Source organism: Notamacropus eugenii, chromosome 1 (genome assembly GCF_028372415.1).
Source record: "Notamacropus eugenii isolate mMacEug1 chromosome 1, mMacEug1.pri_v2, whole genome shotgun sequence".
Lineage (NCBI taxonomy): Eukaryota > Metazoa > Chordata > Mammalia > Diprotodontia > Macropodidae > Notamacropus > Notamacropus eugenii.
The window spans coordinates 212,182,144-212,194,366 of NC_092872.1; the positions used below are offsets into that span (position 1 = coordinate 212,182,144).

At 43.6% G+C, this 12,223-nt stretch overlaps 1 protein-coding gene across 39 annotated transcripts in view; it reads right to left on the reverse strand.

Annotated features, from left to right (window-relative positions):
* SORBS1 (sorbin and SH3 domain containing 1) overlaps positions 1-5,434 on the reverse strand; it is a 296,548-nt gene extending 291,114 nt beyond the window's left edge. For 22 of the 39 annotated variants that reach the window (XM_072626086.1, XM_072626069.1, XM_072626026.1 and 19 more), the window contains exon 1: positions 5,220-5,325. The gene's annotated coding sequence lies outside the window, so the exon portion shown is untranslated. The other 17 variants (XM_072625894.1, XM_072625999.1, XM_072625919.1 and 14 more) reach the window with 4 other exon arrangements.
* Positions 5,435-12,223: the final 6,789 nt, after the last annotated feature.

Sequence of the window (12,223 nt, forward strand, 5' to 3'; positions counted from 1 at the left end):
GACAGGCTAGTAGACTGCTAATGAAAGGAATGCTGGAGTTAGGAGGTCTGGGGTTAAATCCTGGTTCTTCCATGTGGTGGGACCTTGGCCAAGTTGATCCATCTTTCTGACCCTCAGTTTCCTGGGCTATAAAAGGAGGAGGATGACAGATACAGACATACCACCTCCTTCACACTGCGTGTGATATCAACGTGTGTGATAAGTGTGATATCCACATGCAATATGAGTTGCTATCACTAGCCATGTTAATAAGATGAAAGGGAAAAGAAGCTGAGCAAAGATATGGACTCGGGGAGAGGGAACCAGGCTTAATAGGTGATGGGGGCTCCTGCAGGTTCACCAGGCTCACTCAGGCTTCAGAAGGTTATCTCCAGAGTTGGAAAGGTAATTAGGGGATCTAGACAGATCTGTGAAATCAGGAAAGGCAGAAAAAGGCCAAAGCAGGAGGAGAATCCAGGACACATTAAATAGAACCATGGAAGAAGAAACAGGAAGGCAAATAAATGGACAAAGAAGTCACAAAAGGATAGTTAGACCATTTCTTATGTGAGATTCATTTATTTAAATGCAAATAGACACTGAGCAAGTACAGTGGGTTGTTTTGATGTTCCTTGCCGATTTCAATAAAACATTAAATTTTTAAAAGATAAGTAGGTGATTAAGCACGGGTCACAGCTCTTCAATTATCCTTTATTATCATTAAGCCTCCCAGAATCCATGGGGAGAAATTATTCTGTGGGCTACCTGAAGCAATCACCAGAGAAAAAGTAGATCAAATCAAGTTGGTTTAAGTCATAGGTTAGAGGACTTTTTAGTACCAAGACCAGACTTCTAAGGAAGACAGGATGATAGAGCAGAGTGGCAAATAAAGAGTCCAAAGACCTGAATTTGTATCTACTGAATTCCCATATGATCTCTCTAGGACTTGGTTTCCAAATCTGTGAAACTGCCAGTCATCTTGACCTGTGTCTTGCCACTGGACTCCAATGACCCTGGAGGAGAGAGTGAGGCCGACGACTTTGCACAGCTCTGCCTAACTTAAATCCAGTTCACTTGCAAGTCAAGACATCACCCTCCTGATGTCATTGATCCTCTTAGAGAATGAAGGAGAAACAATAACATTCTTACAGATCATCTAAACCCCTAATTTTCCATTGGAAGAAACTGAGCTTCAAAAAGGCAGAGGCTAGCTAACTCATCAATGGGAGAGTTGGGATTAGAACCCCTGGGTGTTCTGACCCCAAATCCATGGCTCCTATTAATACCATCATCTCTGAAACTTCATCTTTGGAATGAAAGCCCTCCCCTATCTACAATGGCTGAAAGTTTTCTATTAAGAAACTGAGTACAACAAAGAAAACGACAGCTTACAAGGCATAGCAGGAGGGTAATGTGACTTGATTTGAAAACTACATAAGCTATTTTATCACATTATAGCACCCCTATTCCACTCCTCAGCTGTTCCCTCCCTCCCCCCACCCACCATGTTACTGCTTCAAATTCTTGACCTGGCTCTGGCATCATCTTACTTTCTCACACTAGTCTAGGGCTGATTTGACATAAGTCAAAGGTGACTCCCAACTCATTTAGACCTTTTGTAAATCCAAGTCCAAATGGATCCATGCTTCAGTTTGTCCTTAATCTCTTCCTCCCCTCTTCTCTCCCCTCTTTCTCCCCAAACCATCCTAATCCAAACTCTCCAGGCTTATTTTAATATTCCTATTTTTGACTTCTAATAGAAGTGTACTATGGAGTTTAATGCCCCTTTCCTCCTTTCCTTCCTTAGTCCTCAGTATCCAGTTATTGACTCTCTTTTGCTGGTTATAGGGAGTCCATACATTCAGATTTCATTCATTCACCCTCATCAGGGAAAAGTCAAATGCTAACGAGCCATCATGGCTTATGGAAGGTAAAGAACCCTAGATGCAAAGGAAGGAGAATTGGTCTAGTCATGGAGGATTCCAACCAAAGGGATCTCAGAGGTCATCTCACCCAAAGCCTTCCATTTACACATGAAGAAACTGAGGTCCAGAGAAAGGAAGGGATTCACCCCAAAGTAAATAGGAAAGAGGATTGAAACTCAGGTCCTCTGACTCCAAATTCACTGTCCTTGGCTGTGACCCTTGGGCAAATCATTCAACTTCCTTAGGCTCCAGTTACCTAATTTGTAACATTTGGGAGGGGGGAGTTTAAGATGTAATGTTTGTGCCACCTATGTCATAGAGTTGCTGTGAGGATAAAATTACATATGTAAAATGTTTTATAACAGTAAAAGTGCCATATGATTGGGAGCTGTTATATTAGCTTCAAGGACATAAAGTCACCCTGGTGACCAGACTGGGAATGGGAGATAAAGGCTATGTATTCAGAGACTCCTTTCACCTGATGTTAATAAGCTCCTACTGTCAAAGGTTTCAGTGGGCTAACATTTCCTTTATCTGGACTCTTCATTCACTGAGCCAACCTGCACTTTTTTCACCAAGAGGAAGGATGACAAAAGGCTTGGCTGAACAAATGAATATCCTAAGAAGGTTACTATTGTAGAGAGAGCTCTTGTCACCCGGGGTGTTAACTGCTTAGGCTCATCTAAGTCTCTAAATAAACAAAATCTTAGCTAACAAGGACTCTGTATATGAAAGCCATTTCCATGCAACAGTCAATCAGATGACAGCCCATTCTGCACAACAAATATCTGATCCCTGCTTGCAAACTGCAACACTCCATGGGACTAACTGTGCCTGATCTGTACAGTATTGTATTGTAATTGGAAGACAGGGCAAGGACAGAAAAAAGGAGAGCTGAAAAGTTTTGTTTTATTCTGACCCTTAAGATAAAGATAGCCGCTCACATTTCTATAATATGTCTCTTTAATAATCATGATGATCAATATTATGGTCCCCATTTTATAGCTGAAGAATCTGTACTGGAAAAATTAAATGATTTTCCCAGGCTCCCAGGGTTAGCTAGTAAGTGTCAGGGTGGAGGACCTGAACTTGGGTCTTCAGACTATAACACGACTCTTTCCAGCTGCTCCACTCCCAAAATGCTTTCTTTCTCCACACCCCAATCAAGCATCCCAATACCACCCTTCTGAAAACCTTAGTTGAACTATGTGACCTCTAAGATCCCTTACAGCTCAAAATCTACATTATTCCAGCTTTGGGAAGAAGAGGGTAGGAAGCAAAGGGAGGTTCAAAGAGCTTTTCATTTGCTAATTTACCAAGGGGAAACTGCCTGGGTTTCTTGTCATGTCCAGGTACTCCAAATTAGGAATGAGATTTCTGCCTTTCCCTTGAAGGCTCTTTCCTCTAACCCTGACTCTCCAAGCAGATGCCTCCCTTCTACCCCACATACACAGAGAAGAGAAGGCAGTGGGTCTGCCCTCTCAATCAGACAACTCTTTTCTCTCCAGCTATCTCTCAATCAATCTCTCTCTCTCTCTCTCTCTCTCTCTCTCTCTCTTTCACACACACACAAACACACACACACACACACACACACACACACACACGCACACACACACATACACACACTGTCCTGTAAGCAGTCATAGAAAGCTAGAACCCAAAGGACTCACAGAATTATGGAAGTTTTTTAGAGGTTATCTAGTTCAACCCCACTCATTTTACAGATGAGGAAACTGAGGCCCAGAGAGGTAATGTGAAATCTGGGTCACAAGCACATGAAGATCTAGCACATGCTCTTCTACAATTGGGGTAACTGTCCCCTTATGTCTTCATTTTCTATCCTCTCTCCAAAAGCCGAAAATCCACTCAAACCATTCATCCCATTCTTTCCTACCTATTCATCCTCCCCACTGCTATCACCACCAAGCAAGGACCACCCCAGTTAAAATGGTACTCTGGTAACATGAGAAGATCAAGCCTAAGAGAGCAGCTTAAAATAAAAACTGTTCTCAGTAAGTGCTAGGTTTGTCCTCACTGATCTTCCAGGGGAATGAGGGAAGGGTCAGGGGCCCCTTAAACACCAGTCAGGTTCCACTGTGCTCTCTAAATACATCCCTTCCCTACTGATGCAGAAATCAATTCAGGCAAGCAGGCCTTGTGACCAAAAGGAGCATAGAGAACTCACTGTTTCAAGAAATTCAAAAGCTCTGCCCAAACATGCTGAGAAAACCCTGGCTTTTGACGAAACAAGCCAGGCACAGTAGGGTCCCATTCGGCTTTTATGTGGCAATTTAACAGTGCAATAAATTTCTCTCCCTCCTTAAAGAAAGCATGCCCTGGTGGATTTCAAAGACATCTGATGACAACGGCCGCATCAGGGCTGCAGAATTCTGTAGCTCATGTCAGTGGGAAGACTGGCACAGTCAGATGCCACCTTTGATGGCTATGTGGGATGGGGCCCCATCAGAAAACTGCAATACTGTATTGAAAGCTGCTCTGTCAATGCAGACAGTTGTATTATTTTCTTCCCCTCCATGAACTCTTTTAAAAAAGGGCTTTCCTCCCGACAAGCGGGAAGAGGGACTCTGGGTGGGAGGCGGGTGCCACGAAGCTCTTTACGATAGCTAAGAGACTGATGTCCAGTCAGTCGTCGGTCTGTCTGTCTCGCTGCTCCACCAAAGTACCCAAGGAACATCTAACCCCGGGAGGCATGCTTGGTTTCTAGAGCCCAGGATGGGCGGGCGACGCTGACGATCGGGTCCTCAATGGAGCCGCCGAGGAGCACCTGAGATGCCAGCACCAGAATCTCCCACCCACCCCATTCCTCCCCTCGGTCTCTGTTTCAGCCGGTGTGGAATTCTCTACCTCCAGCTTTACCCCACAATGCAAACCCACCCCTCCGGAGCTCCGGGCTCCCCCCACCCGTCTATTTTACAGAAGGAACACTTCCCTCCACCTCCCCCTCCCCTCCCCCAGCACTGACACCCCCTCCCTCTCCAAGCGGCCGGGTCTAAGCCGGAGTCCCCGGGAGCAGCCCAAGAGGAGCCCAGTCTGGGACCATCATTTTACCTTTCCACATACTACGTGCTGCTGTGGCCCCGGGAAAGGGGACCTGGAGTCCCCTCCACCAGATGGCCTTTCCCCAGCACCTCCTCCGGGCGCTCCAGACAAAGGGATTCCTAGCTGGGGGGGAGGGGGGGCCGCGCCCAGGGGCTCCGGGACCCTCCGCAGTAATCGGGGGAAAGTTGCGCGCGCGCGCGCAGAGCCCGAGCCGGAGCCCGGGGCGGGAGCAGGAGCAGGGGGAGGATTTACCTTGGTGATGCAAGCCCGTGCCCTGGCTCCCCTAGCACTCCATGCTGCAGCTCGCCCTGCTCTGTTTTTCTGTGACACAGGACTGACTTCACCGACACATGAGCCGCGGGCCAATGGGCGGCTGCGGCCTCCCCCTCATTAACATGCATCTGGAATCCTCCACTGGGCCGAGCCTGGCCGGCGGGAGGAGCCGCTCCTTCCCTCCGCTCGTGCCAGTGACAGGCAGGGGCGTGGATGCCAATGGGAAGCGAGGAAGCCGCCGAGCCTGCCCAGCCTCCCGGCTCATTGTCAGCCTCCTCAGGGCGGCTGCGGCCGCCGCCGCGGCTAAGGCTTATTCCGAAGATAAAAGCCAGGGAAGGGGTGTTGTTCCTCCTTCCTGGCGTGAAGGCTCCAGACGCGGGACCTCTTAAAAAGGCTTTCCTGTCTGGCCCTGCAAGCCTGCACGGACTTGGACCGGGACGGGGACCTGGCCTTGCATTCCGGGGCTGGACGTGACAAGGCTTGGAGAGGCACTGGAGCGCTCGGACCTCCGAGGGACATCGAATCCAACCCCTCTCCTTGGCAAATGAGCATTACTCTTGGGAGTACGTGAAAGAGTTAGCATTTGGAACCAAGTCCCCTGATTCCACATCCAGGATTCCATTCAGGGCACCATGGAAACCCACTTCCCACAGAGAGAATGGCACACGAGGGACTAATAATAATTATGACATTTAAGTAACAATGAGATAAATACACATAACTACCTCCTACAACAACCCCTGAGGCAAGTCTTGTAAGACAGCAATCAACAATTATCTATCAGGCAAAGATATCCCCATTTTACAGATGAAGGACCTTCAGCTTAGAGGCTCGGCTGGGGCTAGGTTCTTAGGATAACAGTTCTGGAGCTGGAAAGAACCTATGAGGTCATAGGGGGACCCAGAGATAAAAAGTAGCTAGCCCAAGATCACATAAGACCTGGGAGTAGATGACAGAATTGGGATTTGAACCACCACCTCTGACTCTCCGCAGACAACGTACTTTCCAAAGTACAGTAGAAACTGCTTTCTCACCCCAGATCACACATTTCTGCTGTACCAAGTGACCCAAGGTGGAATTTGAATGCAGGTCTTTGTGACTCTCTAAGTCCAACACATACGATATACTGTACTGCCTCAGACTGATAAATACACAAGCAAGAGGGAAACATACATTGTCAAGTAAAATCAACTGGAAATTTGGTAGCATCATTAGGGGAGAGAGCATTGGATAACCTAAATTCTAACCCTAGTTCTGATGGTTTACTAGTGACCTTAGGTAAGTCACCTCTGAGGACTTCAAGGTCCTCATTTATAAAATGATGGGGTTGGACTAAATTAGCCCTAAGGTCTCTTCCAGCCCCAAAACTTCTAGCAAGGGTTCTTAATCTGAGGTTTGGGAACTCTTTTTTTTTTAATAACTGTATTTCAATTTAATTAGTTTCCTTTGTTATCCCATGCATTTTATGTTGCTGTATATATTTTAAAATGTTGTTGTGAGAAGAGCTCCATAAGCTTCATTAGACCGTTAAAGGGGTTCATTGCACATACAGAGAGAGAGAGAGAGAGAGAGAGAGAGAGAGCTTAAGAACTCCTGTTGTGAATATTCATTGAGTCCCTGGATCATGCTAAGATTTCTGAGGAGTCCACCAATAGAACACATGGCCCTTGAGCCCCTATCAATTTATATCTAGCTAAGAAGACAAGAGAGAATCATACAAGGGAATATGGAACCAAGAGTTAAACCTGGGGTCATGGACCAAGAGATTAAGATCTACCACCTAGAAACCTTACCTGATAGATTTCCAGACTGGTTATGGCTACCACATCCCTCTTTCCACACATCCCTTGCTCTCCTCAGGTTTCCAGAGTGCTTAGCAGGAAGAAGAATACAGCTGGCGTCTCTGGTCCCTGTTCTACAAGAAGTAGAGGCATTACAAGGCTAGAGGCATTACCATCACTAATCTGCCCCAGCTCAGGGATTTCTCTGTCAATACTTTTGGGCAACCTATTCCTGCCTACCATCCCCCTCCTCCCCGCCCCCCCCCCCCCCACTACACACACACCAAGAACTCTCTCTCCTCAATCATCTTAAGAATTTAGAGAAATTGAAATATCTTTGGCTTGCAAAGAGATTGGGAGCCTCAGTGGTAGGTTTTGTGGTACAGGTTGAACTAAAAAAAAATAATAGTGCATTGGGATAGCCAATAAAAGTATCTGGAATTTGAGGGGAGCTCTGAAGAATGAATATCAAGGGTCCTGAACTGATACAGATCCCAACTAGCCCATGACAATATCAGAAGTGAGATGTGAACCCAGGTCTTCTCCACTCAAAGTCTAATTCTGACACCCAATTATCTCTATGGATAATAGTAATTTGCACCTGCAATACACTTTTAGGAGGTGATGTGGCATAGCAGAGAGCTACCTTCATTACATAGGGTGGGACTGGATCAATAGAGTCTTAAAGTTAGGCTGACTTAATCTGAAAGGCAGAGAATAGGAAGCCATAAACAGGAGATCTACAGAATCATAGAATGTGAAGATCTGGAAAGTCCCTTGGATTTTATCTAGTCTAATCTCCCACCATATTCCTGTCCATAACAGGATGGTTCCACCTGACAGATGGTCCAACCAGCCGCCCTTGCTTCAAAAGTTCCACTGATGAAGGACAATTTGTGAGGCAGCGAATTCCATTGTTGGACAGCTCAAATTACAGGAAAATTCTTTCTTATATTGGAGCCAAAATTTGCTTCCTTCCAATGTTTACTCATTGATCCTATTTTCCCCCTTTTCATCAATATAAAATGAGCCTACTTTTCTGCATAACAGCCTTTTTTTTTTTAATATTAGAGGACAACTACTGTCTCCCCTAAACCACCTTTTGTTTTCTGAAAGTTAAACATCTCCAGTTCCTTCAAATATTCTTTGTATGACATTGTTTCAATATCTCCCATCATCCTGGTCACCCCATATCCATATATATGAACCTCACTGCTCTCTAGCAAATTCATTTCCATTTCTAAGAGGGCAACCAGAATTAGAGAAAATAGTCTACCAGGGGTCCAATTATACTCAATAGTAGAACTTAAGTACCCTAAAGACAAAAGCTATTTTGTCTTTATATCCTCCCTAGTACCTAGCAGATGGCCTGGAACACAATAGGTACTTAATAAATATTTGCTGAATTTTTAATAATAATAATAAATGCCATTTATGTAACACTTCCTAAGTGCCAGGTGCTTTATAGTTATTATTTCCTTTTATCCTCACAACAATCCTAGAAGAAAAGTGCAATTATTATGTCAATTTTACAGATGAGGAAACTGAGGCAAACAGAAGTCAAATGATTTGCCCAGGATAGCACAGCTAGTTAGTATCTGGAGGCTGGATCTGAACTCAGGTCTTCCCCCATCCAGGCCCTATGTCCTATCCAATGCACCACCCAACACAGCTACCCTTCAATGTATATTGGAGTATGAAAATATCTTTATTTTTCCTGGATATTAGACTCCTATTAAAATTACTTCAGATGACGTTAGCTTTTTTCACTCAGTTAACTAGCATTTATTAGGAGCTTACTCCTACGCTGTGCTAAACTACTTTTTTTCAGCCAAATCACACTTAGTTAATATTAAGCTTTTAATCAATAAAAAGCCCCCAGGTCTTTTTCATGGGAACTACTGTCCAGCCAGTTCTCTGATCATCTTTTATATATTTAATTGCTTTCTTGAACTCATGGAACAGGATTTTACCTTTTCCCCTGTTAAATTTTATCTTATTGGTTTGGTTCTGTTTCCCTAGGCTATTAAGTTCATTTTGCAAACCAGTTCTTTCATCTAACACATAAACTTTCTCTCGCCTTTTGCCCTACACACATTTCATAAGCATGCCATCATTTTCTTTCTCCAAATAGTTGATAAATATGTTGACAAAAGAGATGCAAGGGCTAAAACCTTGGGAGCTCCATGAAAGCATATTTGTTCAATCACATACAGATCCACCTAACTGTACTTGCTATCAGCTTGTACTTGCTGACAACTCCTGTGGAGAAGGTGCCAGCCATCCCCACCAACTGCCAACCAATCACTCACTATGAAATAAGCAAACTAGCCTAGCTGAGGCAGCAAGGCACCTTAGGGTAGAGACCGTACGCTACATATACCAGGAAAGTCAAATCACCAGCACAAATCACCGCCTCTCCTCAGACCCCAAGCAGAGACATCCCATTTCTCTGAACCTGGCAATAACCTTGGGAATAGCAGTGGCCTCTAAACCAGTGATCCTGCTTCCAGCCTGCATCCTGAAGCCATCACTGAGAGGAGAAATCACTGTGATAGAATCATCACCGTGGCAGAGTTAGCACAGTGACTCAAAAGCAGTTAGCACTTAATAAATGTTTGTTAACTTGAAACCAACACCAAAAGCTACTGCTAGTTTACAGGCCACAGTCCTTTCCACCAAAGGCCCTTAGCATTGTCAAATGATTCGACATCAAAAACTGGTACGATTTTCTCAGTAGAAATGACATTTAAAAAGAGGCATTGACATCTGCTTTATTACTGCATCCTAAGGACCATGGGACCTCACCCTCTGACTTGCAGCTGAAATCTTTATATTTTCATCTCTCATTAGAAGGTGAACTTCTTGTGAGTAGAGACTGTCTTACTTTTTTAATTGCACCTCCAGAACTTGGCACACTACTTTGCCCACAGTAAGGGATTAATAAGTCATTCATTTACTCATTCATTCATTCATGTGTTAGAACCTTCACTGTACCAAATGGAAAGCAGCTAATGAATCCTTGATTAACCTTAATGGTAATTTCATTCTTTAAAATGCAGAGGAAATGAGAGGAACTGCTTTTCTGGACCTAAGTAAGCTGAATAAAGATGAATTTTTTTTATAGAATGCAAGTGGTGGAGACTGTGTGAAAAACATTCATGTTAGATGAGAAGAAATCTGAGCAAAGTCTGACACTCAAGATTTTTGGAAGAGTCATTTCATACAGTTCAGGAAAAAGACAAGATTTCATGGCATAAAACCTCATAGCAGAAGGCAGATAGGGAGGGTAGTCCACAAAAATGAAATTCTAAACACGTAAATACAAATAAGTCAAGTAACAAATATAAGTGGTGGGGGAAGACTGATGGATTTATTGAATGTCTTATTGACAAGTCAAGTTTTTAGCAAACAAAAGCAAAATTAAGTCATTGGAGATGAATATAAAAATGTCAACATGGTCTCAGGGTGAGCTGAGGCAAGCAATGAATGCTAAGAATAACAGAAAGAATTTTTTTTTAAATCCATGTTAGGGGCAAAAGGAACACCAAGAGTGGGATAGGACTAAAGTTCAGGGTGAATGGATTGATAATAATACGTCTTTCAGAGAGAAAGCAGAAGTCAACTTTGATTCTTTATCACTGGAGGACAGTGGATAAAGCACTGGACCTACATTCTGGAAGGTAAATTCAAATCCTGCCTCTAACACTTACAAACTTTGTGATCATTTATCCTCACTGGGTTTCAGTTTCTTCATCTGTAAAATGGGAATAATTAACGTCTGTCACACTTAAACTACCAAGCATTGTGAGGCACAGAAAAGATTATTTATGTAAAGCCCCTTGCAAACCTTAATGTGCTACATAAATGTCAGTTATTAATTCTGTGTTTGTCCAAACAATGATATTTACGTTAGGAAGGCTTGAACACAAATGGTTAACAAGGATTTGAAACAATGTCGGTGAAGAGATTGAAAGAGAGGGCCTAGGTGTTCTCAAATGAGTTCAGATCTCTAGACCTGAACAAACTACATCCAAAAGTACCGAAAGAACTGAAAGGTATAATTACTAGACATTGACATTGACCTCTGAAAAACTAGAAGGAATGAGAGGCACTTTGAAGCTGGAAGTGGGCAGATATTTTCCAAAAAAGAAAATAGGGTGGAGTTTTCCAGTAACATGCAAGTGAGCCTGACTTGAATTTTGACAAAATTCTAGAATGCATTATTAAAGCTATATTTTATGAGCATTTAGACAAGGAAGTAGGGATCATTAAAAGCCTAGAATGGCTTTATCGGAAGCAGGCCATGCCAAACTAACCTCATTTCCTTTCCTGACAAGGTTACTAGACTGATAGATCAAGAGAATGTTATACACCTGTGGAGTGGGGGGTTGGCTTGGAAGTATGCATGGAGTTGAGCAGAACTTCCCTCGGATGATAAAGCAATCCCCTTATTGTTCCATGGGTCAACATGGCAGCCTCGAGGAGTGACTGTGTCAAAGAGAATTGACCCCTGAGGCAGGAAGAGGGCATCCATTCTGTAAGCTTTAAAAAAAGAGACATCTTGATAGCCTTCTTCCTATGTTTTGAACATGAAACACCTCTCTCTCTCTCTCTCTCTCTCTCTCTCTCTCTCTCTCTCTCTCTCTCTCTCTCTCTCCTCTTTCCCATGAGTGAAGGTAAAGAGGAAGGAATTTTTTCTTTGCTTCCTCTACCCTGGCAAGTATGGTGCCTTCTAATTCATGTGCTGCCTACATGAAGATAACATTGGGAATGATATAGATGAAGAATGACCAACGGAGACTGAGAAAGAGTGGTCAGAGGTGGAGGAGGAAAACTTGTGAGAGAAAAGTCACAATAACCGGGAGAGGAAAGGGTGTAGAGAGTAGTTTTAGTTAAGTGATAAGGTTAAAAGTCAAATTGCAAAGGTCTGAGAGGAGTGAGAAGAGAGGAGGTGGAGGCAGTGATTGTAGATAGCTTTTTCTAGGAGTCTGGCTTAAAAAGGAAGGAAAATAGAATGATAGATTGAAGGGTTGGTAGAAACTTGTGAAGATTTTTTTTAAGAATGCAGGAGATGGGTATGTTTATAAGCAGTAGGAAAAGAACAAATAAACAGAGAAACTGAAGATGAAAAGAATGCAGATAAATTGAGGAAGAAATTTGCTGGCAAAGATGGGAGGGAATGGGATGAAGAGCTTATGT